Raw genomic sequence first — 27,999 nt, forward strand, 5'->3', positions numbered from 1 at the left:
TAATGACATTTTTTGTTAGATTTCATGGTAATTCTCAAGTGCTTCAATGATGCAGCATTTCTTGCACTAAAAAGAAAAAAAAAAATAGAAAGTTTTGGGACATGGGGTTATATTAAATTATTCTTTGTTTTTCTTTTTCTTTTAATAAAGCCTGCAAGTTACTAAATTGTAGTTTCCTAAATTCTGTAGTAAAGTATCATCTTGGCAGTGTGCCAAAGGTGAAAATGATGCTTTCTCTAACAGAGAAATTCTTAGTGACTCCAGTCGTAGAAAAACGTCTTTACAACCTGAATAAGATTGAAGAATTGTGAACATACCATGGCCTATTGGATGAATCATTTGCCGTTAAGCTAAGTCAGACTGTAGGGTTTGTGATGGAGTTATGGAGTATGTGGGTATAGAAATCATGAATCTAGCATTTGTTTTCAGAGACTCAAGCATAGTCTTTAGGGTAGATCAGAAATGACAAATGAATTCAAAACCTAGCAGGTGCATTGTAAATGTGTGCCTAGTTATGTTTTGGAAATGGCAGTTCCTTGGGGTCATGTTTCTACTGGCAGAATTTGCAATAGTGTTCTATTGTGTGTAATTTTAAAATGTATAAGATTATCCACATTGGCCAAGTAAACTGTACTGCCAATTAATAGAATTCTGGAATTGTGAGAAATTGTATCATTGAAGTTCAGTAGGATGTGTGGCTTAAAAATTTATCAGGACCACTAAAAAGAAAACAAAAATATTTGGTACTGAGGTTCATTGCCAGGGCAGGAGTTATTTCCAGAAAATACTCATGCCTGTGTTCTGTTCCTTGCTTTCCCAAATACTGCATGTGACTTTCCTAAGTGGCAGCTGAAAGACTCGAGCCCGTGTTGTCTCCTTTGGTTATTATGACATGAAAGTGTATCAAGAACTCAGCATTTCTTTGCATCCATGGACTTGGTTTGGAGACATAAGGAATATTCTGACCCTTTTTAAAAAAGGATTTTCTCATGTTTTTATTTAACATAAATAAAAGAATAACATTTTATCTTTTGTGGTATTATTTTATTGAATAAAATTGAGTTTTATGATAAAAGTGCACCTGTTCTGTAAAGTAAGTTGGGGTTAAGGAATGTGAGGTAAATTACATAATTGAACATTGTGGAGGAGAGTAAGAATCAAAAGCAGCCCTGGAACTTTAGTTATCTATGGAATTAGGCATACCATTTGTCAAGCGGACACCATGTTTGAGCTTACAAGTACCCGAGTGTGCCATGCTGAATGTAACGAGGACTAGTTTAATTTTAGAAACTAATGGTTCCAACCCACCTTTCATGCATGCATTTATTGTTGTTATGCTTTGTAATAACATTGTTCGCACCTAAATGGGTGGCTTTTCCTAACATTCTCATGGTCAGCAACCAGAGAATTGAAAGCAACTCATACTACTTGATTTCCGTTCGCATGGGCACAACTTAGTGCATGCCTTTCTCCCCAGTCTTTTATTTTTAAAATAACTGCATTAATCAGTTAGTGCTTTATTTATAATGAATTTCTGATAGTGGAATAATTTCTAAATCTCCTGCAAGTTAGTACTTGAGAAATTTGAAATTAATTTTCAATATTAACATTTAAGCTAATATAAAAATTTTAAATTTCAATAAAAATTAAAAATTATGTAAACTACAATATAACTGGCAAGGTTCCGTGTAATAGACGTTTGTGATTCTTGGTGGCCCATCTGTGAGTTTTCGAAACCCCCCTTTTTTTTTTTTTTTTTTTGAGATGGAGTCTTGCTCTGTTGCCCAGGCTGGAGTGCTGTGGCGTGATTTGGACTCACTGCAACCTCCGCCTTCTGGGTTCACGCCATTCTCCTGCCTCAGCCTCCCAAGTAGCTGGGACCGCCACCACTCCCGGCTAATTTTTTGTATTTTTAGTAGAGAAGGGGTTTCTCTGTGTTAGCCAGGATGGTCTCGATCTCCTGACCTTGTGATCCGCCTGCCTCGGCCTCCCAGAGTGCTGGGATTACAGGCGTGAGCCACCGCGCCCAGCCTGAAACCCCTTTTTCTGTGTGGGGAACTTCCTCGTTTCCCTCCTCCCCGCAGGAGACTAGAAACTTGCTTTCCCAGCCTGTCTTGCAGGTTGAATAGGGTTGTGCGCTTGGGATTTCTGATCAGACCAGCACCGCAGTGTGGGAGAGAAGCTGTGTGAAGAGTCTGTCCTCTGACTTTGGCAAGGGTTCCTCTGCACAGTGTTGTGTGGCACTGGGGGCAGCAGTGGCAGAGACCTTGTCATCCCTGCTGGTGTGTGGTATCTGGCAGAGCAGTCTATGAAGGGGTTTGGGAATTTTGCTTTACATAAAACCTGCGGCTTGTCCCTGGCCTTTTCCTTTTTTTTTTTTTTTCTTGAGACAAGAGTCTTACTCTTGCCTAGGCTGGAGTGCAGTGGTATAATCTCAGTTCACTGCAACCTCCACCTCCCAGGTTCAAACAATTCTTGTGCCTCAGCCTCCCAAGAAGCTGGGATTACAGGCATGTGCCACTACACCTGGCTAATTTTTTTATTTTTAGTGGAAAAAGAGTTTCGCCATGGTGGCCAGGCTGGTCTTGAACTCCTGGGCTCAAATGATCTTTTTGCCAAAGTGCTGGGATTATAGGCATGAGCCACCACACCCAATCCTTTTTTTTAAATTTTTTTATTTTTTGGTAGATTTCTTTCTGCTTAAACAAGCTAGAGTGAATTTTTAAATCTGCACCTAAGACCCCTGACTGATAACAGATTGATAGCTGGGATTGCACATGACAAATCCTGAAAGATGGAGGAGGTAGGATGGGACTGGTAAGGACCCAATTTCCCTGGGCTGAAAAACTGGTGAACCTCGTTACTTGGTGGTGAGGCATTTAGCCATTTAGCCAAGCTGCTGCTGTTTCTTGGACTATGGGCTGGTGTTATGGCTTGCCTCGGCCTCCCAATATGCTGGGATTATAGATGTGAGCCACTGGCCTGGTTTTTTTTTTTTTTTTAATGTGCATAAATTAAGATTTAGTCGTGCTCTGAAGTTTTATGGGCTTTGACAAAACTTAATGTCAGGCCGGGTGCAGTGGTTCATGCCTGTAATCCCAGCACTTTGGGAGGCCGAGGCAGGCAGATCACCTGAGGTCAGGAGTTTGAGACCAGCCTGGCAAACATGGCAAAACTCTGTCTCTACTAAAAATAAAAAAAATTAGCCAGGTGCGGTGGCACATGCCTGTAATCCCAGCTACTCAGGAGGCTGAGGCAGGAGAATTGCTTGAACCCAGGAGGCGGAGGTTGCAGTGAACCAGGATTGCGCCACTGCACTCCAGCCTGGGTGACAGAGAGGGACTCTGTCACAAAAAAAAAAAAAAAAAAAAAAAAAGCTTAATGTATTCGTCTTTATAGTATCACACAGAATGGCTTCAAAGCCCTAAGAAATCCCCTGTGCTTCATCTATGTAGTGAAATTTCCACCCTACTCCACACCTGCATTCCTGGCAACTACTGATGTGTTGACTGTCTCTAGTTTTGCCTTTGCCAGAATGTCACGTAACTGGAAAGCACATACCACACAGCTTTTTTCAGACTGGCTGCTCTTGCTTGGCAACGTGCCTGTCAGATTCATGCATCTCTTGTTGTGGCTTGATAGCTCGTTCTTTATTCCATTGTGCGGATGTACCACCATATGTTTATCCATTCACGTACTGAAGGCCATATCGATTACTTCTAGTTCTTGGCAGCTATGAGTAAAGCTGTAAGCATCCATGTGCAGGTGTTTCATGGACATGTTTTCACATTAGCGGGGTACATATTTAGGAGTGTGATTGCTGGATTACATGGTAAGACTTTCCTTTTGTCTGCCCCGTTTTCAAGCTCTGTACTGGCATATAAACTTCCTCAAATCTCTCCCATCTTTAATGGAAATAGGTCAAACCTTGGATTTTTAGCCACTCCCCAACTCCCTGGTGTCCCCATTCTTTTTTCTCAGAGAATCCCAACATCCTGCCTCCACCTCCTTGCTTCTTACTGCCTCTTCCACTCAGCCCACACTTGCAGAATGAGGACTGCGTCGACTACAAATTAGACCTCTGCTTCCACCAGGCCTCCTTGATAGTTCAGCTAAGAGCCGTGCAGTGAGTCTCCTGACGTTTTATGGCACTTGACGCTGGTAACCACTCCCTTCCTGAGGACGGAGACCACGGCCCTGCCAGTGCCTCCTTGTATCGCTCACCCTTTACCTCTTCCCAAGTGTTTTTATCTCCTTGCCTTGGCCTTGGGCTGCTTCTGTGACTCACCCATATTTGAATCTCAGCCAGTCTTCCTTACCAAACTTTAGATCTGTATCCAAGTGCCTATTAGACATCATCCCCTGACTGTCCCCTTTGCACCTCAAACACATGTCCCAAACTTTAACTCACTTCTTCCCTTTCAAGCTCTCCTGCTAAACTCTCTGATTTGGGGGAAAGCATCATCTATTCAGTCATCTAACTCAGAAACCCAAGAATGACCCTCCATTCCTCACTTTCCCTTCTATCTAGATCCAGTCTGTAGTTGAGGACCGCCGGTTCTGTTTCTTTTCCATCTTTCGTGGTAACGCAGTGGAGCTCCTTCATTTCTGACCCCTCATCTCCTGGGAGTAGGCCCGTGGGCTCCCGCTGGTCTCCCTGCTTTAACCGTGCACCCCTCTCATCTTCCGACTCAGTGCCTCAGCTGTTCAAGCCACTCCCATATACACAATCCTTACCGCGTCTAGATTCGTGCTTGGAAGCCGGGGCGTTCTCACTGCCCTTGCTGCGCCGCCCCTTCCCTTAGGTTCCTGTGATGGGAGCGTTGGCAGTGACTTCTGCTCACGCTCTCCCTGCTGCCTGGAGAATTGCCCCTTCCCTCATTCTCCTTCCAACACGTATCCTGGGTCTGCTGAGTTGCTACTCATGCGAGGTTTATTGGCACCACAAGCCCCATAATTGAGAAACAACAGTCGCCAGCTGCATACCTCCCCCGCGGGAACTACTTTTAACTTTTTAGCTGGCCTGCTGCTGGTCTCTGCCTCCATACTTCTAAATACATCCTCATGAGGCTCCTTCCTTCTCTTCCTAAGCAGATGTCTCAGAAGAAGAGGCTGTACTTACTTTCCACCTCCCTCATCTCCATTCAGTCTTTAACTCGCTACAACTGAAGGAGTAAACCCAGAAAAAGATGGCATTGACTCGGGGAAATAGGGAACCCCAAGTAGGAGAGAGGAAGCAGTTCCTAAGGTCATGATGAAAGAAGTCTTGGTCCATAGCCATATAGGGGCCTGGAGAACTCGCGGTCCATCCAGGAGCGGGAAGATGAGGGGCTTTCCAAAGTTGTAGAATAATGGTAATTAACCATGATATATACAACTGACTCAGCTGAGATGAATACACAAAATGCCATATCATATAAATACTGATTACAGGTTTGTTTTTAAATGTTGCCCTAGGCCTAACTTGAAAGAATGAATAGGAGGGTGTGTGTGTTGGGGGGCGCGGTGCGGGGGGTGGGTGCATGGGAAAGCTAAACTTTGTTTCTTTTTTTTTTTTTTTTTTTTCTTTTTTTGAGACGGAGTCTAGCTCTGTCTCCCACGCTGGAGTGCAGTGGCACGATCTTGGCTCACTACAACCTCTGCTTCCCGGGTTCACGCCATTCTCCTGCCTCAGCCTCTTGAGTAGCTGGGACTACAGGCATGTGCCACCACGTTCGGCTAATTTTTGTATTTTTAGAGACAGGGTTTCTCCAGGCTGGTCCCGAATTCCTGATCTCAGGTGATCCACCCACCTCAGCCTCCCAAAGTGCTGGGATTACAGGCGTGAGCCACCGTGCCCAGCCCACTCATCTGCTTTCTAGGAAGTCAGTGGATTGTCAAACGTTCTCTTGGTCTCTCCTGTGCTGGAGCGTTGCGCTGGATCCTGTGTCTTAATCTTCTTGATTTCCTCTCTATTTTTGGTGGAGCTTATCTTGAAGTAGTTTCCTAAGAAAAGATACAGGGGAGATATAGTTTGTTAGGCCATGCATGTCTGAAAAATCTTAATTCTGCATTTTTCTTTTTCTATTTTTCTTTTGAGACAGGGTCTCCGTTGCCCAGGCTGGAGTGCAGTGGCGCGGTCACAGTTCACTGCAACCTTGAACTCAGGGGCTGAAGCGATCCTCCCACCTCAGCCTGTAGAGTAGCTGGGACCACAGGCACTCACCACCACCCACAAAAATCATAATTCTGTCATGCTGAATTGCTAGTCTGACTAAATGTGGACTTCTTGATTAAAACCCATTTTCCCTCAGAATTTTGAGGGCGTTGCTACATTCTCATTTTCTTGTTTTGCTGTTGGTAAAGTCAGTGTCCTCCTTGCTGACCTGTTTTTCTTCTCTCTGGAAGGTTCTGGAACCACTGGAAGTTTCACGACTATGCCGTGGACCTCTTCTCGTTCAGCATGGTGGGCATTGGGGATGAACCCTCTTTTTTTTTTTTTTTTTTTTTTTTTGGAGACGGAACCTCGCTCTGTTGCTCAGGCTGGAGTGCAGTGGTGTGATCTCGGCTCACTGCAACCTCCACCTCCCAGGTTCAAGTGATTCTCCTGCCTCAGCCTCCTGAGTAGCTGGGATTACTGGCATGCACATCATGCCTGGCAAATTTTTGTATTTTTAGTAGAGACAGGGTTTCACTATGTTGGCTAGGCTGGTCTTGAACTTCTGACCTCAAGTGAACCGCCTGCTTCAGCCTCCCAAAGTGCTGGGATTACAGGCATGAGCCACTGTGCCTGGCCAGGGGATGGACTCTTTCAATCTAGAAACTCATATCCTTCAATTCTAGAAATGTTTCTCATAATAGTTCTTTGATAATTGACCTTCCTTCCTTCACTGTATTTCTCTTTCTGGGACTTTTACTAGTCAGTGTATTTCTGGGTTGGTCTCTCTCTTTTCTCTTTTATTGGCAACCCCTGATCTAAGGCACTAAGGTATAGAGGTGGTTGAGTCCTGACCACAGCCATGAGGGTCTAGATTTATGTAAATGATGGAGCTGTACACATTACTTTATTTATAGCAAGATATTGTAAAGATTTTGAAATGTCATTTATATGAAGTCAAGATTATTAAATTCATAGTTCACTGTAACCTCAAACTCCTGGGCTCAAGCGATCCTCCCACCTCAGCCTCCAAAGTAGCTGGGACTACAGGCACATCCCACCATGCCCAGCTAATTTTTGTATTTTTTGTAGAGATGGGGTTTCACCATGTTGCCTAGCCTTGTCTCGAACTCCTGGACTCAAGCAATCCTCCTGCCTTGACCTCCCAAAGTATGGGGATTCCAGGCACTGAGCCACTGCACCTGGTCAATGTATTTTTATATATGGTCTAAGGGTATCAGCAAGTTGCAGATTTGATAACAGCTGGGTCTTTTTATTTAGTAACCACCCTTTTTTCCTCCTCTGTACTCTCACACAATATTAAAATATCTCCTATTAAATCTCTATTATCCTCTTCTCTTCCTGTTGCATTTTTCTCCCACAACTTAAGGCTCAAATCTAAGCAGTGAACACATAAGCTAAGACAGTGTCTATCCATGGACGGGTTCGTGACAAACCCCTGTGGGTCCCTGGCTTGCTGAAACCAGGTTTCACATGAGGGGAGGAAGTGGGTTGACAAGAAGGGGGTTGCTAAGGGAACTTTATTACTCATTTCTCTTGGAAAAAAGCAGAAGGAATAAATAGAATAAAAGTCTGATAATTTGGCAGACATGCTTTGCAGTTACTTGCAATACTGTGCTTAGGTTCAGAATAAGGAACTAAGTAACAATCATTGATGCTGAATCGCTTCAGAAGTAAGCTGATGGTGATTCAATAAACTCTCCCAGATGACCGCTGTATACACAGGTATTTTATGAGGGTGCAACTGGATTAAGTCATTCTGAACTGAATTTTGCATAATTATTACCAAAATTTGGATTGAAAAGTAAGTTTACAGTTGGTATTCCTATTATTTTAGTTTTTGTCAAAATAATATCTGTACATAATTATAAAATCAACTAAGTCTTCGAATACTCATAAATCAGAACAGCACTCTGCCTCCACCAGTCCTGTTCTCCAAAGGAAAATACATTCAGTTCTTGTTTTTTTTTCTTGTTGTTGTTTTGTTTTTTTGCTTTTTTTTTTTTTTTTTTTTTTTTTTTGAGACAGAGTTTTGCTCTTGTCGCCCAGGCTTGAATTCCTGGGCTCAAGCGACCCTCCACCCTTGGCCTCCCAAAGTGCAAGGGATTACAGGTGTGAGCCACCATACCAGCCTTCAAGGGCAGTTCTGATGCCTAACACCCACTGATCCAGCTCAACAATATTGGATCACTTGAGGTCAGGAGTTCGAGACCAGCCTGGCCAACAGGGTGAAACCCTCTCTCTACTAAAAATACAAAAATTAGCCCAGCATGGTGGCGTGTGCCTGTAAGCCCAGCTATTTGGGAGGCTGAGACAGGAGAATCACTTGAACCCGGGAGGTGGAGGCTGCAGTGAGCCGAGATTGTGCCGCTGCAGTGAGCCGAGATTGTGCCGCTGCACTCTAGCCTGGGTGACGGAGTCAAACTCGGTCTCAAAAAAAAAAAAAAGTCTCCAATGCCCTCTGGCCTTCCCGGTGGACATTGGCATATAAAGCTCACAAACACCTTCTCCCTTGCAAGGAGGATGATACAGAATCTTCACATTCTGCTGCATGGCACCAATTGTGCTATTTTAACAACAATGACTGTGCAGAAATGAAGCCAGTGCTTTTTTCCTCCAAGCCTTTGGACAAAGCATGTTTTATGACAAAAATAATCCCTCCGGCTCACATGTCCTCTCAGGCTTCCCACTGCTCTCCCACACAGCCTCTCGCTCCAAGAAGTGAGTCCCCTCCCGTTAATGCCAATCTTTCGGGCACACCCAGAACTTGTTTCCAGAGACTGAAATAACATTTCCAACAGGGTGGTGCCACCGGATTTGCTGAGCTGTTTAGTGGCCCGTAGTGAGCTGATTTGTGTTGGGTAGATTATCTTCCCTGGGCGTGACGGGAAGGAGAGACTCAAGGCAGAACTTCTTTTTGAAACAAATGAATTTGGAAATATTAGGCAAGGAGGAAATAGTGATATAACTTGTTTTTTCCAGTATTGAAAAATGCTACCTCTGTACTTAACCGCAGAGTAAGAAACGTTCACGAAAGTATATATTTTTATAGCATTGAAGTTAACCATTGGAGAGGGATTTATTAACAGCTTACTATTAGTCAGTATGAGAATTTGTTTAAAGTATTAGATACCCCAAAATCCTATTCAAAAAGACACAAATATGACTCTAAAATATGTAAACAACAATGCTAGTAAACAAATGAAGGTACAATTTGGCCCAAGAAACCCCCACGTTCAGAGCTTAGAGAAAATATATTACTTTTTTCCCCCTTTCTGGCTTTTACAGCCTTACTAAAACAAAAACAATTCTGGTGACTGAGGATTCAAAAAAAAAAAAACCCAGCCGGGCGCGGTGGCGCACGCCTGTAATCCCAGCACTTTGGGAGGCCGAGGCGGGCAGATCATGAGGTCAAGAGATCAAGACCACCTGGCTAACATGGTGAAACCCCGTCTCTACTAAAAAAAATCAGCCGGGTGTGGCGGTGCGCGCCTGTAGTCCCAGCTACTCGGGAGGGTGACACAGGAGAATCGCTTGAACCCAGGAGGCGGAGGTTGCAGTGAGCCGAGATCGCGCCACTGCACTCCAGCTTGGGTGACAGAGCAAGACTCGGTCTCAAAAAAAAAAAAAGAAAAAAGAAAAAAATTGTAATTCCAAAGCATGAACCCTTCACTGAAGCCACTGAACACTCATCCACACCGAAACTTCAAAAGTTAACACTGGTTCACACAGTTTGCCTGATCCTTGAGCGGCAGAGTGACTCACTGTCTGCAGCCAGGCCTGGACAGCACCGCTGGTCCTAAGTCCCTCAGTGTTCAAGTCTCAGTCTACCCAGCCAGAGACGACCGCTGCGCGTCCTCCGTCAGATGGCAAAGCCATGACTTTGTGCCGACCTACAGAACGTCAGTTAATCTTGGGAATCTAAAATGATTCATTTTATTTAGCAAAGTGTTTTCAATTCCTTCAAGATTGGTGCTTGTCTAAACCATTTGCTCTGAGTGAGTTGTAAGGAGTCAGGTACAAAGCACCTTAAATACCCCAGGCTCAGGGCGTTTTGAACAGGCCCTGCAGGCCGGCAGAGGCCCTCTCCTCCTCCCCAGAGAGCAGCGCTGTGGACCTTGCTGAGCTGGTGACCCGCCATCCCCAGCCCTTCTCCGGGAAACCCCTTCTGTAGGAAACAAATTTCTCACTTCCCCAGCACCTAAGTGCCATCATTCTGTCTGGTGAGATGAAAGTGGAAATATCTCCATCTTCTGGGGAAAGCTTTCATTTTCTTGGTGAAAGGAAAAACACAGCTGCTGAGACTCCTGTGTCCCCGGCTTCAACCTTGAACTGGGGCCCGGTGGCTGGAGATGCAGGGAAAGGCTCAGACCGTGAGCAACTCCAGCTCACTGCAGTGGGTGGACTAGAACATTATCCAGCCTCTGCACCAGTCCTGGACTGCTCACCCTGACTTCTACAAGAAAAAGAAATCCCTTTTTGTTAAGTCATAGTAAGTTGGGGTTTCTGTGACTTAACAGACGTACACCTGCAGGGTGCAGTGGCTCACGCCTGTAATCCCAGCACTTTGGGAGGCCAAGGCAGGCGAATCACTTGAGGTCAGTAGTTCCAGACCAGCCTGGCCAATATGGAGAAACCCCGTCTCTACTAAAATACAAAATTAGCCAGGCATGGTGGCGCATGCCTGTAATCCCAGCTACTTGGGAGGCTGAGGCAGGAGAATCGCTTGAACCCAGGAGGCAGAGGTTGTGGTGAGCCAAGATCGCACCATTGCACTCTAGCCTGGGCAACAAGAGCAAAACTCCATCTCAAAAACAAACAAAAAACAGACCTATACCTAACAGATAGGGAATTTGGTATCTGAGAGCCAGTGGCTCCAGGTGACAGACACTAATGTATGGCGTTGGCTAAGAGGAGGTCCAGTGGTGGGGCGGGGACCCAACTCCTTCAGCCTGGAAAATCAGGGTCCTACTTGATGGTAAATGATCAGTTGTGTGCTCACCTGTTGTGAGACCTAGAGACTAAAGCTGTAGCGTAAAACAGTGGTTCCCAAACCTTTCTGGCACCAGGGACTAATTTTGTAGAAGACAGTTTTCCATGTACCAGGGTTGAGGGATGGTCTGGGGATGATTCAGGAGCATTATGTTTATTGTGCACTTTATTTCTATTATTGATACATTGTAATATGCAATGACATAATTAAACAACTCACCATAATGTAGAATCAGTGGCAGCCCTGAGCCTGTTTTCCTGCAACTAGGGCCAGCCTCCAGGAGACAGATGAGGAGGTGGGCAGGTCACCAGGGCCAGCCTCTGGGAGACAGAAGAGGAGGTGGGTAGGTCACCAGGGCCAGCCTCTGGGAGACAGAAGAGGAGGTGGGTGGAGAGGGAAGGTGTTAGGTTGGATGATGTGTGGAGAGAAGGCCTTTGCTATGGCTGCTCGAGCATGCGACCAAACAGAACAGACCAGGAATTTACAGCTAGATGTGTAAGGTAATTACATTGTCCCAGAAACCAAAGGCTGCAGTGGTTCACTCCTGTAATCCCAGCACCTTGGGAGACCAAGGTGGGAGGATCACTTGAGCCCAGGAATTTGAAACCAGCCTGGGCAACATGGTGACAGCCCATCTCTAAAAAAAATAAAATTAAGTAGGTGCAGTGGCACGTGCCTGTTGTGGTCCTGGCTATGCAGGAGGCTGAGGTGGGAGGATCACCTGAGCCCCGGAGGTCAAGGCTGTAGTGAGCTATGATTGCACTGCTGCACTCCAGCCTGGCCAACAGAGTGAACCCTATCTCAAAAACAGCAACAAAGAAGCCCTCAGGCTGGCTAGCAGTAGCCCCTGTCTGTTTAGGCCATGAGGCCATCTGCAGCCCCTGAACCCATACTGAAGAACTGAATTGCAAAACCCTATGTTCTCCATCAAGGGTGTCATGCCCAGGGCCCTGCTTAGATGAGGACTTGGAGGACCCTCCCAGAGGCCATGGAAGTCAGTGGGAAGGTCTGATACAAGGTGCCAGGCTGGCTCACTGGGGAGCTCGCTGTATCGCCAGGGCAGGGAGACCTCACTGCTCCTTCCAGCAGGATCTCGCGTGTGACTCGTTTTGTCTTCCCATCCTCTGAGTTTCTGAAGGGGGATTGTATTGCAATGGTCTGTTTCCTCTTCCACCATTCCTTACTCAATATGTTGATGATGGACTACATGTCTTTGGGCTATAGCTGGTGGGATCACGAGGAGCTCCCTCTGGAACCCAAGGGGACGCCTGCACGTCATCTGGATGCGCAGGACTCGGGAAGGTGGATGCCATGGCTTGGGTGGTCTTGAGGGTGGTCCTCCAAGCCTTTGGCAGGGGCAGTGTGTTCTCTAGAAAGAGGTGCACTGGGGCTGACCTGGGAAAAGACCAACCCGATTCGCATTCCCAAACCCTTTCTTGTATTTAACTTTTCAGAAACGTTCCATCTGCTCTCTCTCAGCACCACTTTGCAGCTAATCAAGAAGATGCAAGCAGACATCCACTGGGGGCAGGGAGGGGTTCCGAGAGTGCTGAGCCTTCCGGATTAAAGGGACATATGCTGCTGCCCGAATCCCAAATGCAGCGTGATGCCTGCCACTACCGCAGCCCATCTGCAGTCTTGAGGAAGAGGGTGCAGGGGCTACAGAGGCTGTCCTTGACATGAATCAGCCTTCAAAGCAGGATTAACTACTGCTGCCTCCAGACCTTCCTGTTTTGTGAGAAAAACAAATCCCAATGTGTTTAAGCCTCCATGAGTCAGGTTCTCATTTACATGTAGCCGAAAGCATTTCTGAAGGGTGCAAACACACTCAAGAGATGAGATTCTACCCCATCAGCAAAAACCGTTAGGTGAAGTTGATGAACCTTTTTCAGTCAACACTGGTTTCATGTAACAGCTTAGTGATCTTTCCAGGGGGTGAGATTTGGGGTGCACTGAGGAGGCCTCCCTACCTAAAATAATTCCAGCAGTCCTGTTATTGATGTCTGAACTTCTACATGCAGAGCCACACACAATCTGCGTGGTATCTACACACACACACACACACACACACACACACACAGCTGTTAGGAGGGGCCTGAACAGCCAGGAGTGAGGACGGCAGCATGGGAGCTTGGGACAGAAAGCCAGGCTGTGGTTTCACGCATTGCAGATCCTATATACCAGAAGCCATTTCTCTTTCTTCCTTCCTTCCTTCCTTTCTTTCTTTCTTGTTTTGTTTTTTGAGACAGAGTCTTTTTCTGTCACCCAGGCTGGAGTGCAATGGTGCGATCTCGGCTCACTGCAACCTCCACCTCCCTGGTTCAAGTGATTCTCCAGCCTCAGCCTCCTGAGTAGCTGGGATTACAGGTGTGCGCCACCATACCTGGCTAATTTTTGTATTTTTAGTAGAGACAGTATTTCGCCATGTTGGCCAGGCTGGTCTAGAACTCCTGACCTCAGGCGATGTGCCCGCCTCGGCCCCCCAAAGTGCTGGAACTATAGGCATGCGCCACCACGCCCGGCCAGCCAAATCTATTTGTAACAGATTTCACTTTCAGAAAATTTCTCCATATAATCCAAATCTTTCATTTTCCAGTACAGACCTCTTTCCTCTTAGCACTCTGTTCTTGATGACTTAGAAGTGTCTTTTCTCTTTATATCATTTGCACGTCATTCCTTCCCGTCTCCGGCTTCTTCTTCCCAGCCCTCCTCCCCCTCTGCACACAGGAAACCTCATTCTGTGGTGTGAACAGGGGGATTCCCGTCTTCCTGAAGCGACTTAGTCTTGAGCTGCCTGTGCCCTTCCCATCGCAGTGAATGCTGCCAGTTGGGGATGACTGGGCAGCCATGGGGAAGGTGAGCAGAAGGCAGAGGAGTCCAAGCCCCTGAGGTGGGGGTGGGAGCAGGGAGGGCTGCAGGCTCAGCTGCTGGGGCAGGAGGAGGAGAGCCAGGACCTGGAGGAGTGTGTGTGTGTGTGTGTGTGTGTGTGGTGGGGTCAGTGGGGAGCGGGGGAGTCTTTTATCTTTACCACTTGTTTGCCTGATTAACCTACTTTTCTCGGTTTCTAGGGAAAGAGCAAAAAAATTTTTTTCTTTCTCTGAGACACAGAGTAAAGCACGTGGCATCAGGACTGCAGCAGAAGGCCAGGCGCAGTGGCTCACACCTGTAAACCCAGCACTTTGGGAGGCTGAGGGCGGGGGTGAATCACCTGAGGTCAGGAGTTGGCGAGCAGCCTGGCCAACATGGGGAAACCTCATCTCTTCTAAAAATACCAAATTAGCCAGGTGTGGTGGCACGTGCCTGTAATCCCAGCTACTCGGGAGGCTGAGGCAGAAGAATCACTTGAACCTGGGAGGCGGAGGTTGCCGTGAGCCGAGATCACGCCATTGCACTCCAGCCTGAGCAACGAGTGAAACTCCATCTCAAAAAAAAAAAAAAAAAAAGAAAGAAAAAGAAAAAGAAAAAAAAGACTGCAACAGAAGCGCAGGGCACCCTGGGATCCCTGCAGCCTCTCACCTTCAACCTCTGTGCTGGGATCCATCAATTCCCTTCCCATTTGACTGTCAAATCAGAAGGGTCTTTGCTAATTTCAGCCTAAATCGGGAGAAAGCTGACCTCGATTTAGCTGGAATGACAGTGATGACTAATTTGTACACCAGAATTAATAAAGCTAGCTCTTCCCCCACGGGGAGAGAAAGATGATGTGGTTTTCTTGCATCTGCACTAACTAAGATTGCTTTTTGGCAAGGTTAGAGAAATGCTAATTCTCCACACTCCCAGGAGGGGGTCTGCTGACAGCTCCTGGACTGTCACCTGAATTGGGGTGTGACTGGGCCAGGGATGTCCCAAGCCAACCAGCCAGGCACCTGGACGGGTGGGCTCTTGACCCCCTGAGGCCACTGTGCTCTTTGAAGGAAAGTCAGTAGGTCTGGAGGCAAGCGTGGTGGGGACCCCTTCCCCCTGGCGGGCCAGGAGCTCCTGTTATAAGAGCTCCAACAGGCCTCCGTATTTTCTGTCCCTTTTTACAGGCAAGAATTCAATTCTGGGTCCTGAGCAGGGGTTGTCCCGGTCAATAAGCAACTTCAGTTCCTTGGGACAGGACCCCAGACTTGCTGGTAATGACGTCATTGTTTCTTTACTGGGTAAGTCTCTCTTAACCCTGGAAAAGTCTGTTCACACAGAGAAGCGTGAAACAAACCTCATACTTTTGATATTTTGGGGTTACGTTTAGGCGATCTGTACATATTTGATATTTTAAGAAGTTGCCGTTTTAAGAGGATGTGGCATATTTTAACTTGTAATTTTAAATGCAATGAATGGACTGGCCTCTTGATTCCAACTTAAAATATGTAATTGGGTGATTGATAAAGATTTGTGATTTAAACTCAGATATTCAACGCCGATTTATTAAGATTATAGGCAGTATGGGAACATTTAAAAAAACCCAGAGATTTGCCAGAGTTAGTTGTTAAGCACTTGAGAATGCTTGTGAATAAACTGAAGTATTTAAAAGTATAAAGTATTAATATTATAAATGCAGTTTAAAAATTTTAAGGCAGCAAGTTCAGTGGCTCATGCCTCTAATCCTAGCACTTTGGGAGGCTGAGGCAGGCGGATTGCCTGAGCTCAGGAGTTTGAGACCAGCCCAGGCAACATGGTGAACCCCTGTCTTCACTAAAACACAAAAAATTAGCCAGGCATGGTGATGTGCGCCTGCCTATAGTCTCAGCTACTCAGGAGGCTGAGACAGAAAATTGCTTGGACCCAGGAGGTGGAGGTTGCAGTGAGCAGAGATCACGCCACTGCATTCCAGCCTGGGTGACAGAGCAAGACTGTGTCTCCAAAAGAAAAAATTTCAAGGACATTTAAATAAATAAATTTCAAATAGGAACAGTCATCAAAGTTTTCCTTAACAATGACTGTTCAATGTTTTCTGTATTATAAAATAAAGTTATACATGGATGGAGCTGGAGGCCATTATCCTAAGCGAACTAACACAGGAACAGAAAACCAGATACCGCATGTTCTTGCTTATCAGTGGGAGCTAAACACTGAGGACACAAGGACACAAAGGAGGGAACAACACATACCAGGGCCTCCTTGAGGGTGGAGGGTGGGAGGAGGGTGAGGACCAAAAAGCTGTCAACCGGGCACGGCGGCTCACATCTGTAATCCCAGCACTTTGGGAGGCTAAGGCGGGCAGACCGCTTGAGCTCAGGAGTTTGAGACCAGCCTGGGCAACATGGTGAAATCCCATCTCTACAAAAACTTAAAATTAGCCAGATGTGATGGTGCATGCCTGTGGTCCCAGCTATTAGCGAGGCTGAGGTGGGAGGATTGCCTGAGGTAGAGGCTGCAGTGAGCGGTGATCATGCCACTGCACTCCAGCCTGGGTGACAGAGCAAGACCCTGCCTCAAATTTTAAAATAATAATAATAATAATAAAGAAGGCTACCTATTGTGTACTATGCTTATAATTTAGGTAACAAAATAATCTGTACACCAAACCCCTGTGACATACAATTTACCCATATAACAAATCTGTACATGTATCCCTGAACCTAAAATAAAAGTTAAAAATAAATAAATGTAGGAGTGCAAAAGGCTTATTGAAAAAAAATATAAAGTTAAGAATAAATAAGTAGGCTGGGCGCAGGCCGGGCATGGTGGCTCATGCCTATAATCCCAGCACTTTGGGAGGCTGAGGCAGGCAGATCACCTGAGGTCAGGGGTTTGAGACCAGCCTGGCCAACATGGTGAAACCCCGTCTCTACTAAAAATACAAAAATCAGCCGGGCGTGGTGGCACATGCCTGTAATCCCAGCTACTCGGGAGGCCGAGGCAGGAGAATCGCTTGAACCTGGGGGTTGGAGGTTGCAGTGAGCCAAGATTGCGCCACTTCACTCCAGCCTGAGCTGGAGAAAATCTATTTTGTTAAGCAGGAGAATCTATTTTGTTAAGCAGGAGAATCGCTTAAACCTGGGAGGCGGAGGTTGCAGTGGGCTGAGATTGTGCCACTGCTCTCCAGCCTGGGTGACAGAGCGAGACTTTGTCTCAAAAAAAAAAAAAAAAAAAAGTCATTTGCTCCTCACATTTGGCCACTGATGAACACTGTTTGCATGTTCCAGGTGAGGAAACAGGTGGAGGAAGGGAGTGCCCGGAGCAGAGGCCCAGCCCCGCCCACACGGCCTGGCTCTCCTGCCTGGTTTAGTTTGGCCTCTAAAGCGTCCTTATTACAAGCAAAGTGCAACCCCACCACAGAGAATCCCGTTTCTCTCTGGGAGTGCTTATGTGATTAATTTGAAGTCACCATGACTCTGTTTTCCTCTGCAGAATTCAGCAGCATATTCCAGGATTCCAGGAGCGCAATGCAGTAGAAAGCAACCACTTGGCCCAGGAGACCGAGACTAATTTCTGGAAAAGAGGCAGCCAGGCTCCTCAGCCTTATGCAGCTCATGAAGACTCAGTACACTGAGATCGAAGGTCCTCAGTTCCCAGCTAAGCGAGCCTCCAAGGACTGTGACGTCCCAACCTTCGGACGAGGATGGAGGCGGGAGGAGACACAGCGCCGGCCAGGAGACCTGGTGCTGGGGCTCTGCCCCTGGTCTGGCGCAGCAATCGGGGCAAGTCACTGCCCTGGCCGAGGCCGGCTTTGTCGGCAGAGAAATGGGTGAATGCTGCCTCCGCTTGAATCCAGAGTCAGGATGTTGTGGGAAAAATTATATGAAGGTTCTTTATAACATTAAAAAAATTATAAAATAAAATAAACCTGTTGCATATTTGCCAGGGGCTGGGCTTTCTGAGAGTGGACAGGGAACAGCTGAGCGTGCTTGACGGCTCTGTGGTCTTCAAGGACTCTGTCTCCTGTGTGACACTGTCCTTGGCTCAGCGGGCTGTGGAGGCCCCAAGTGACGCTGTGAACAGCTGGCAAGAGCCTTTCCCTGACTCTACAGCCTCCCTGTGGCTCCTCGTCCCTTATGAAGGAAGGGGTGGCTGCCCCACCTGTCGGTCCTGGGCACTGTCCTGCTCCCCTGGTTGTGGAGTTGCCAGGACGGCGGGACAATCAGCACGACGCTCTTCTTCTGTCGGGGACATCACCACAGAGAAGAAAAGAGCCTCTCCCTAGAGAGAAATCCTGATGTCTGAAACTTCAGCTGAATGGAGGAGAAAGGATAATTCATCCCCTTTCCTCAGAGCCAGGGCAACACGTAGGAGCTGCGTTTTGAGGGGAGGATGACAGAAAGGGCGCACACAGCACACCAGCTGTGCTAGGGCTGGGCCAGGCCGACCGTGGGCCCTTGGGGAGCCCATGCCCCCCACCAGCAGCCTGCTGCCAGGTTCCCGGGCCCGTGTGTGCGCCTCCTCCCAGGTGTTCAGCTCGGCTCTCACCCAGGAGCTGCCGGGAAGGGCTGTGCAGACAGAATTAAGGTCCCCATGAGTTAACTGTAAGATGGGAGACTGCTGGGGGCCTGAGTCCTTTAAGGCAGAGAGCTTTCTCCTGCAGGACCCAGAAGAAGACATCAGTGTTCAAAGCACGAGAAAGATCCAACCTGCCCTTGCCCCTGCTGAAGGAGCAGCCACGTGGCATGGAACGAGGGTGGCCTCTAGGAGTGACCCCGCTGACAGCCAGCGAGGAAATGGGGATCCTATTCCCACTCCACAGGAACTGAATTCTGTCAGCAAGGAGCAGCTGGGAAGTGGAGTTTTCTCCAGAGGTTCCCGATGAGAACTCAGCCAGTCAGCACCTTGATCTCCGCTGGGTGAGGTCTGTGCGGATCCACAGCCAGGCAGTGTGACTTCTGACCTTGAGAATCGGGAGCTAATGAAGGGGTGGGGCTTAAACCACAAAATTTGTGTGTGTGTGTGTTTTTTTTTTGTTTAAAAAAAAAAAGAACACTACATAGCAATAGAAAGTAAACAAACATCCCCTCCCTTAAATCGCACATTTATTGAAGTTCAGTAGATGTAAATTAGCACATCTGTCTCTTCCTTCCTGAAAGCATTTTTTTTGTTTTGTTTTTTTGTTTTAGAAACACCGTCTCACTCTGTTGCGCAGGCTAGAGTGCAGTGGTGTGATCTCGGCTCACTGCAACCTCCACCTCCTTGGTTCAAATGATTCTCCTGCCTCAGCCTCCTGAGTAGCTGGGACTACAGGTGTGCACCATCACGCCCGGCTACTTTTTGTATTTTTAGTAGAGATGGGGTTTCACCGTGTTAGCCAGGATGGTCTCTATCTCCTGACCTCTGGTGATCTGCCTGCCTTGGCCTCCCAAAGTGCTGGGATTACAGACATGAGCCACTGTGCCGGCCCTGAAAGCATTTATTTTGAAACAATTTCAAACTGAAAAACACCTCTATCCCCTTCTCCCACACTGACCAATTGTTCCTCACCAGTTGTCCATGTATTTGCTAAATCATTCTGCATGTGTGTGTCTTGTGTGAGTTCGTATTTTTTTCTGAGCCATCTGAGCCCATTTACCCGTACAAATGAACAGCAAGCCCATTTACTCCTACAAAGAAAGATATTCATTTATATAAGCACATAAAAAATTCAACCTTGATGAAATGTCTATTCTATAGACGTAATCTGAAGTATGAATATGCCCACTTTACAGATGGACAAACTAAGGTGGAAAAGTTACATGCCTTACCCAAAGCCACACAAATGGTAAGTGGCAAAACCAGGTTCCACCTTGAAATCCTGGGCTCTTTTTCTTGTGTTCTGTCTGTTTCAATTGGGGTCCAGTCGGAACAAGATAAACTACTCTGGGTGTTTCGAAGAGCTGAGATTTAATATAGGAAGCCCTGTAACTGTAGGAAGCCACAGCCATTCCTTTGGGGGACTCAGAGAGGGGAATGGTGTCACCCAACAGCCCAAGAATGTGCTCAGCACCCCAGCTCTCAAAGCTTCAGGAAGGGAGAGACCCCCTCCAGCTGCTGCTGAGCAGGAGCCCAGGAGCCGCCCCCTGCCCCCTGGGCTGACCTGCCGGAGCCTGAAGTCACCAGCTTCCCGTCACTGCTCAAGCGAAGTGGGGGTCTGAATCCACAGCTTCGCCATCAGCTATTGGGGGACCTGCACGAGTCATTTAGCCTCCGAATGCCTCATTCCTCTGTAAAACGGGGCATCTGGTTTAGATGAGCTGTAAGGTTCATTCCAGTTCTGAAATCTCTAATTCTTCCCTCATTGTGTTCTTTGACTTTGAACAACTCATGCCTCTGTTTTGCACCTCGTCTTTTTCAGTAGCCTCTTTAGATCCGATAGCAGTCCAAGGGGAGGCAAGGGAGACTGGGGTGGTGGAGGACACCCACAATGACCAACCTGTGTGCTTGCCATGGCTGGCTTCTGCTCCAAAGGCACCCTCTCCTCTTCTCCACACCCCATCTCCTCTTCTTTCTCCCTTGCTCCTCATCTGAGTTCCTTTCCTAGGTTGCGGAATTCCCCACCTTACAGACTTATGAGGCACTATAGCTGCTGAAACCATCAGATACTTCCCCAGCCTTTCCTGCAGCTAAGGGGGTGGGGTTGAGACCTCCACGGGGGAGCCAGACGCTCCTGCCCGGCCTCTGAAGATGACTCAAGAGACAAAGGAGCAGGCTCAAGAGGCGGTGCCCCCATGAGGATCTAGCGTCCTGAGTTTGCCAGAGCTGCTCTCTGATGTGAATTTGGCCAAAGTTCTGGCAGCTTTGGCTAGTTCTCCTGACTTTCTCCCAAACCTGTGAGCTACTCGATACCCTCCAATAAATTCCTCTCTGATTTAATCACCCAGAGTTGGATCCCTAGCTTGCAGCCGAAACCCCTGACTGACACACATGTTACCTCATGCAATGCTCACAGCCACCCTAGGGGCAGGCGTTCTTATTGTCTCCATTTTACACATGAGGAAACTGAGGCACAGTGAGGCCAAGGAGCTTGCGTATGAAGTCACGTAGCTGCGAGGGGCGGCAGCCCCCAGATTATGTCACCAGTGCAGCCTAAGACATGGCAGAAAATGCTTCAGGGATGAGGCCAGTTGTGGTGGCTCACACCTGTAATCCCAGCACTTTGGGAGGCCAAGGCAGGCAGATCACTTGAGCCTAGGAGTTCAAGACCAGCTTGGGCAACATGGTGAAACCCCGTCTCTACCAAAAATACAAAAAAGTAGCTGGGCGTGATGGCACATACCTGTGGTCCCAGGTATCTGGGAGGCTGAGATGGGAGGATCACTTGAGCCCATGAGGTTGAGGCTGCAGTGAACTGTGATCACGCCACTGCATTCATTCCAGCCTGGGCCACAGTCCTGTCTCGAAAACAAAACAAAACAAAACAAAACAAAAAAACAGAAGAAGAAGAAAATGCAGCAGTGACAAGAAACTCCTGGTCACTCAGCACAGGCTTTTCCTGAGGATAGAGATGTGTGGTGAGAGCCTGTGCAGTCCCACCTGTAGAACGAGAGCTGTTCCATCTCAGCTTCATCTAGAAAGGTGACGTTTCCTATAGATTTTTGTTTTAAGCTTGGAGCAGAAGACCATACTGTATAAACAGCAAATTAGGAAAATTAAACATATTGTTTTAGTGGAAGAAAACTGATTTTTCTTTTCCTTTTTTTGAAACATGTCTCTCTCTGTTGCCCAGGCTGGAGTGCAATGGCGTGATCATGACTCACTGCAGCCTCAACTTCCCAGGTTCAAGCCATCCTCCCTCCTCAGCCTTCCCAGTGGCTGGGAGTCCAGGCGTGCACTGCCACCACACCCAACTAATTTTTAAAATTTTCTTGTAGAGATGGAGTCTTGCTATATTGCCCAGGCTGTCTTGAACTCCTGGCCTCAAGTGATCCTCCTGCCTTGGCCTCCAAAAATGCTGGGATTACAGGCATGAGCCACCGTACCTGGCCAATCTGAGAATGCATCCTCGTGGTTAAATGACTTATGACTTTATCCTTCTCTCAGATTCCCTAAATGTCACATAACCACAGCACAATTATCAAAATGTGAGAATTAATAACTGGCTAATAATAACTGAATAATAATTAACTTGCATTTCATCAACTGTCCTATGAATATCCTTTTGGGGGTTCAGGATCAGTCCAGGGTCCCTTATTGCGGTTGTTGGTCATCGTGTCTCTTCAGTCTCCTTGAATGTGGAACGCTTCCTCCACCTGCTTTGTCTTTTGTGATTTGGACATTTCTGAGGACGTCCTGGCTGGGTATTTTGTTGCACATCCCTTATTTTAGGTGTCTCATGTTGCCTTGCGATTAGATTCAGCGTATGCATTTTTGGCAGGAATACCACAGATATGACTTGGTATCCTTTTCTATGAACCATGTCGGGAAGGACATGACGTTGATTCCGCCCATTCCTGGTGAGGTCTGCCAGATTTCTCCCCTATAAAGTTACCATTTTCCCTTTTGTAATGGATAATTATCTGGTGGGGAGATGCTTTGAGTCTGTCCATATCCTGTTTCTCATGGTATTTTGCCCACTAATTTTAACACCCACTGATGATTCTTCCCTGAAACAAGTACATTGTGGCACTTGCCAAATGGTGATTTTTCTAGTTCCATGATTCCTTCTACATGTATTGGTTGGAATTCTACTGTAAGGAAAAGCTTTCTCTCTTCCCTCATTCATTCATTCATTCATCTATTTATTTAAATCAGTATGGGCTCAAGATTCTTCTTTAATTCCATGGGTCACAATCCGTCTACTACCATACTATCTTGTTCTTCAGACTGTCCCAGAAGAGCCCCTTCAGGTCAGCCCTGGTGTCTTTGGGACATGTCCCCATCATTTTGAGGCACCACAGATGCTCCCGGCTCATCTCGTGCTTTCCCACCCTAACCCTCTAACCCTCTGAGATCTCCTGGTTCCTTTAATTGGAGGATGGTATTTAGAATACCAAGACCTGGGAGGTAGATGCACTCATTTACTTTCTTTTTTTCTTCTTTCTTTCTTTCTTTCTTGCTTGCTTGCTTTCTTGCTTCTTTTGAGACAGAGTCTTGCTCTGTCGCCCAGGCTGGAGGGCAGTGGTACAATCTCGGCTCACTGTAGTCTCCGCCTCCCGGGTTCAAGTGATTCTCATGCCTCAGCCTCCTGAGTAGCTGGGATTACAGACGTGTGCCACCACACCCAGCTATTTTTTGTATTTTTAGAAGAGACAGGGTTTCACCATGTTGGCCAGGCTGGTCTCAAACTCCCGACCTCAGGTGATCCACCTGCCTCGGCTTCCCAAAAGGCTGGGATTACAGGCGTGAGCCACCGTGCCGGGCCTCATTTACTTATTTTCAGTGTTCACAGTTCTCTCCGATACTGTGGATCATGAATCCTTTCACAGTCACATGCATGTGCATGCACACACACGCGAATGGTCTGGGAGCCCATGCCCCGGCAGGTGGGGTTTCTCTTGTCCTGTCCCTCTCAGCAGTGGTGCCCACCCAGGCGCCCCCTCCTCCTCACTCTTCTTGGAGACCAGAGCTTCCTATTCACTACCCTGGGGCAGTTAAAGCAGCCCCTCCCTGCTCCTAGCTAAACAATGATGATGATAATGGCAATGATCATAATGATGATGATAATGGCAATGATCATAATGATGATGATAATGTTAATATAATAATGATGATGATAATTATAATACTGACGATAATAACAATAGAAGCACCCATTTATTAAGCTCTCCTTGTGCTGCATGGACAAAACACTGAGGCTCAAAGAGCATTTTTCACATAGCATAGGAAGGGACCCAGCAGGGACTCAGACCCATCCCAGATCCCCCAGCCTTCTGGCAAACTCCAAGGAGATGGGGAGCTTGAGGAGGGGGATCCACACCACAGGCGGGCCCTGGCGTGGGGACAGCCCGGTAGTGGGAACGGCTGTGGACTCTCACGTCGGGGATGTGGCAGAGGCCTGAGGGTGGGCTCTGGACTCTCACATTAGAGATGTGGCAGAGGCCTCGAGTGGGGGTGGACAGGAAAGGCATCGGCCTCAAGTACTCCGTGGACCTGGCTGGTCCTGCCCCCCCACACTCCTTCACACACGTTCTTTATTGCCATTGTCCCTGCCCTCATCAGAGGATCCCAGCATGCTTCCCACAGCCTGGAATTCCTTTGCTGGGAATGGGAGACAAAGCCATACATTCTATCATCAGAGAGGAAAGGCCCAAAATGCAAACATGCAGCCAGAGAGAGGGTGTGGCAGGCAGGAGTTTCTGAGTAGGGAGTGTCAGATCCCCTCCTACTGAGTGCCACCCTCCCTTCCGAGACAGCATGGGAGCCATCAGCCTATGAACCGGAGAGAACTCCAGGAAGGAGCCCTTTTCTTCCTGCAATGAGGGCAACCGGAAGCTGTGGCCATGGCACCTGCTGTCCCCGGAGCCTGGGCACTGACATAAGGGAGGAAGGCGGCACCTCCCTTTCCCCCTGCCCTGGCCACAGAAGCCTCAGGATTGACAGCTCATCTGCGGGTAGGTCTGCCCAGGTAGGGGTCACTGCATAAGGGGTCTGAAGCCCCCGGGGCCCTGGGGTCCCTATCCTAGGTCACCTGCAGGCATAAGTCGCTCCTTTCCTCTTCAGCTCTGAGGTGTGGTCCAGAAGTAGTGGACTGAACTAAGCAGCACAGTGGTCAGCATCACCTGGGACTCCGCCTAGAATGCTAGAAATGCGCATTCTTGCCCCCGACCCCTGCAAGACTTACTCAGTTAGAAACTCGGGAAACAATCGGTGTGCCCAGCCCTCCAGGTGGGTGGTTCCGATATCTGTTCAGGTTTGAGAACCTTTGTGCTCAGGACCTCCGGTTACCAATTCATGCCACTTACGGTGACCATTCTCAAATGATGACAGAAGGAAGAAGGATGAGGAAGACTGGAGCCTGGCTGGGCAATCCTTGGTTTCCTCATGAACCCTTGCAATCAGGTTACATTTTGAACACCACTGGGACATGCTAAGAGCTCCTTTGGAGCACAGCAGTGCTCACATCAATAGTCCAGCAGACTAAGCACGGAGATGTCAGCAGACACACTTGAAAGTTTGGTGAGTAATAATGAAAATACTCAGTTCCGTGATTCATACTATATTGTTGACAGGTCTGGGAATATAGTCTTAATTTAAAATTGCTTCAGATCTTTTCTCCAGGTCTGAAAACCAGAGGGACTGTGCCCACGATCCCCACCGTTTCCCTGACCAGCACGGCTGTGGCGAGTTCGTTGTTCAATCCCGGATGGCTCGGCAAATTCAACCCCCTCCACCCTGTTCTATCGCCGCATGGATCTGCAGAGGCAGCCATTCCTGCCGGGTGGATTTGCCTTCTACGAAGGATAACACAGAACCACTCTTTGAGTTATTTGACACTGACATCAATCCTAGTTGGCTGACTCTGGTTGGTGGTGAGAGAACAAATGTTCCCAGGGACTATTAAACAACCACAAAAATCTGAGAGGGCGGTTATCTGAACATGGAACAGAAACAAGACAGTAACGAGTTCCAGTGCTCTTTTTTTTTTTCTACACAGGATTCAAACGAACTCAGAGTAGCGAGATCAGAATGCATGAGTCTGACCCGTTTTTACTCACAACACCTCTGATACCAAGTGCGTGGGTTTTTTTCACACCGACAACCAGTTCCCCCAACTCTCCAGACACCAACTGGGTGGTCTACGATTCCATTCAAATCTGACACTAACTCCACAGGCTCCGAGGCTCAGTCCCTCAAGACTGCCCTGAGTTCAGACGCCAGCCTCCTGACTCCAGCCCAGGGTACCCACACTTCTGTCCAACTTGGCTACAAAGTTGGGGGTTTCCTACACTCCCCCTACCCTCCCCCACAGTTTCACATTCAGTAATTTCCTAGAACAGCTCACAGAACTCAGGAAGGCACTTTACTGGTACTGGTTTATTATTAATATAAAGCACTGGACTCAGAACAGCCAGATGGAAAAGATGCTTATGACGAGGTAAGGGGGGGGGTGGAAGGCCAAGGGGCTTCCCCATCCTCTTCAGGCTGCCACCCTCCCGACACACCTGCATGTGTTCACCAACCCAGAAATTCTCCACATTTTATCTATTTTTTTTTTCTTTTTGAGTCAGAGTCTTGCTCTGTCACCCAGGCTGGAGCGCAGTGGCATGGTCTCGGCTCACTGCAACCTCTCCTTCCTGGGTTCAAGCAATTCTCCTGCCTCAGCCTCCTGAGCAGCTGGGATTACAAGTGTCTGCCACCATGTCTGGCTAATTTTTGTACCTTTAGTAGAGACGGGGTTTCACCATGTTGACCAGGCTGGTCTCAAACTCCTGACCTCCAGTGATCCACCCACCTCGGCTTCACAGTGCTGGGATTACAGGTGTGAGCCACAGTGCCTGGCTCACATTCTGTCATTTGGGGCTCTTTTTTTTTGGATTCATTATGTAGGCATGGTTGATTAATCACTGGCTGTTGGTGATTAACTTAATCTCCAGCCCCTCTCTCCTCCCCGAAGGTCAGAGGTCTGAGCTGAAAGTTCTGACTAATTCCAGCTCCCAGCCCCCATCCTGGAGCTGCCCAGTCCTCTCACTGACATTCAAAAAACACTCATCCCTCTGGAGATCCCAAGGGTTTTAGAAGCTCTGGACCAGAAAACAGGATCAAAGACCAAATATCCAGCCATGGCACCATCCACCTCTGAGGGCATGTGCTCTGGCCTTACTATGACAGCGGCAGTGAGTCTGATACAGACAGGATGATGCACGCTTTATCTGGAACCCTTGGCCTTGGATAAAATTTGTCTTCTGTAGCAGTTAAGTCCATGGAGCTAAGTCCAGGTCCACCTGCCATTGCAATTATGGCAGGGAAAAGGACAGAGGGAGCTGACGATTACACCTAACTTCGGATTTGGGGCGCCCTTCTGTTTCCCCACTTCCTGCTTCGCTGACACTCACACCCCCAAAGGCGGTGGCGCAGAAGTTGAAGTCAGGGCTCAGGACTCCATCTACAGCCAGGCCCACGAGCAGGGTCTGTTCTGAAGGCTCCACCAGCAGCTGTGTCCCAAGCCAACTGGCAAGACACCGTCCCCCCTCACAGTGGCTTCCTCCCCGTGGCGTCATCTCCCTTCCAAAGAGGGAGGAATTTGGACTATTACCCATGAACGATAGCAGGCTAAGAAACAAATTATGATTACGAAAGATTAAAGAAAAAAAAAACCACCCACACCTACTGGCTGTACCTTTCCTGCATGATTTTTGCTACCGCATGGAAAGCGGGCCAATCGCTATTTGCATGGGTGTTTTAAATATCAGGAGATCAGGAGATTTGCTCCTGACATCATTTTTTTTTTCAAAGTGCAACAGAAAATAGCACTTTTCACAACAATTAACTGTTAACTGGCTCCAAAGAAGGTCTGCTTTTTAGACATTTGGGAGGAATAAAACGCATCTTCTCAGATGTTGGCCTTGGCAGAGGCAAGGTCAGTGGTGCTGGGAGGTGACTCCCTGCATTTCCGTATGTCCGTTTCTTAAGTGGTACTATTACTTCCCTTGAGTAAGGGACGTAATATTGAGTAATATTTATTGAGCTGTGTGTGAGAGACTGTTCCAGGCTCCGGGAAAACAGCGAACAAAATAAAAAAAATTGGCTGCTTTCATAGACCCCACACACGAATAAGCACATAGGGAGTCGGTCAGGCGGTGACCCGTGAGGAGGAGAGAACGCAGCCGGCGGGACGCGGAGGGGTCGAGGTTAAAGCGAGGCAGTGGGGAGGCCCCCAGTGAAAGACGCGAGTTTCTGGGGTGCTCCCTCTAGCCAGCAGTTAATTTCAATTCTGCCGGGCGCGGTGGCTCACGCCTGTAATCCCAGTACTTTGCGAGGCCGAGGTGGGCAGATCACTTTAAGCCAGGAGTTCCCGACCAGCCTG

The 27,999-nt window shown here is 47.8% G+C and overlaps 2 long non-coding RNA genes across 3 annotated transcripts; one reads left to right on the forward strand and one right to left on the reverse strand.

Annotated features, from left to right (window-relative positions):
• Positions 1 to 4,915: 4,915 nt before the first annotated feature.
• On the reverse strand, positions 4,916 to 10,658 carry LOC129048154 (uncharacterized). 2 transcript variants are annotated; one of them, XR_008510257.1, is made up of 3 exons: positions 10,348 to 10,658; positions 9,923 to 10,050; positions 4,916 to 5,985 (listed from the first exon to the last, which is right to left on the reverse strand). It is a non-coding gene; the product is annotated as an uncharacterized LOC129048154 (long non-coding RNA). The 2 variants fall into 2 exon arrangements; XR_008510258.1 differs by having other exon boundaries at positions 10,359 to 10,599.
• Positions 10,659 to 10,693: 35 nt separating this feature from the next.
• Positions 10,694 to 15,021, forward strand: LOC129048155 (uncharacterized). Its single transcript, XR_008510259.1, has 4 exons — positions 10,694 to 10,755; positions 12,605 to 13,018; positions 13,855 to 14,006; positions 14,219 to 15,021. It is a non-coding gene; the product is annotated as an uncharacterized LOC129048155 (long non-coding RNA).
• Positions 15,022 to 27,999: the final 12,978 nt, after the last annotated feature.

This window comes from Pongo abelii, chromosome 8, assembly GCF_028885655.2.
Source record: "Pongo abelii isolate AG06213 chromosome 8, NHGRI_mPonAbe1-v2.0_pri, whole genome shotgun sequence".
Taxonomy (NCBI): Eukaryota; Metazoa; Chordata; class Mammalia; order Primates; family Hominidae; genus Pongo; species Pongo abelii.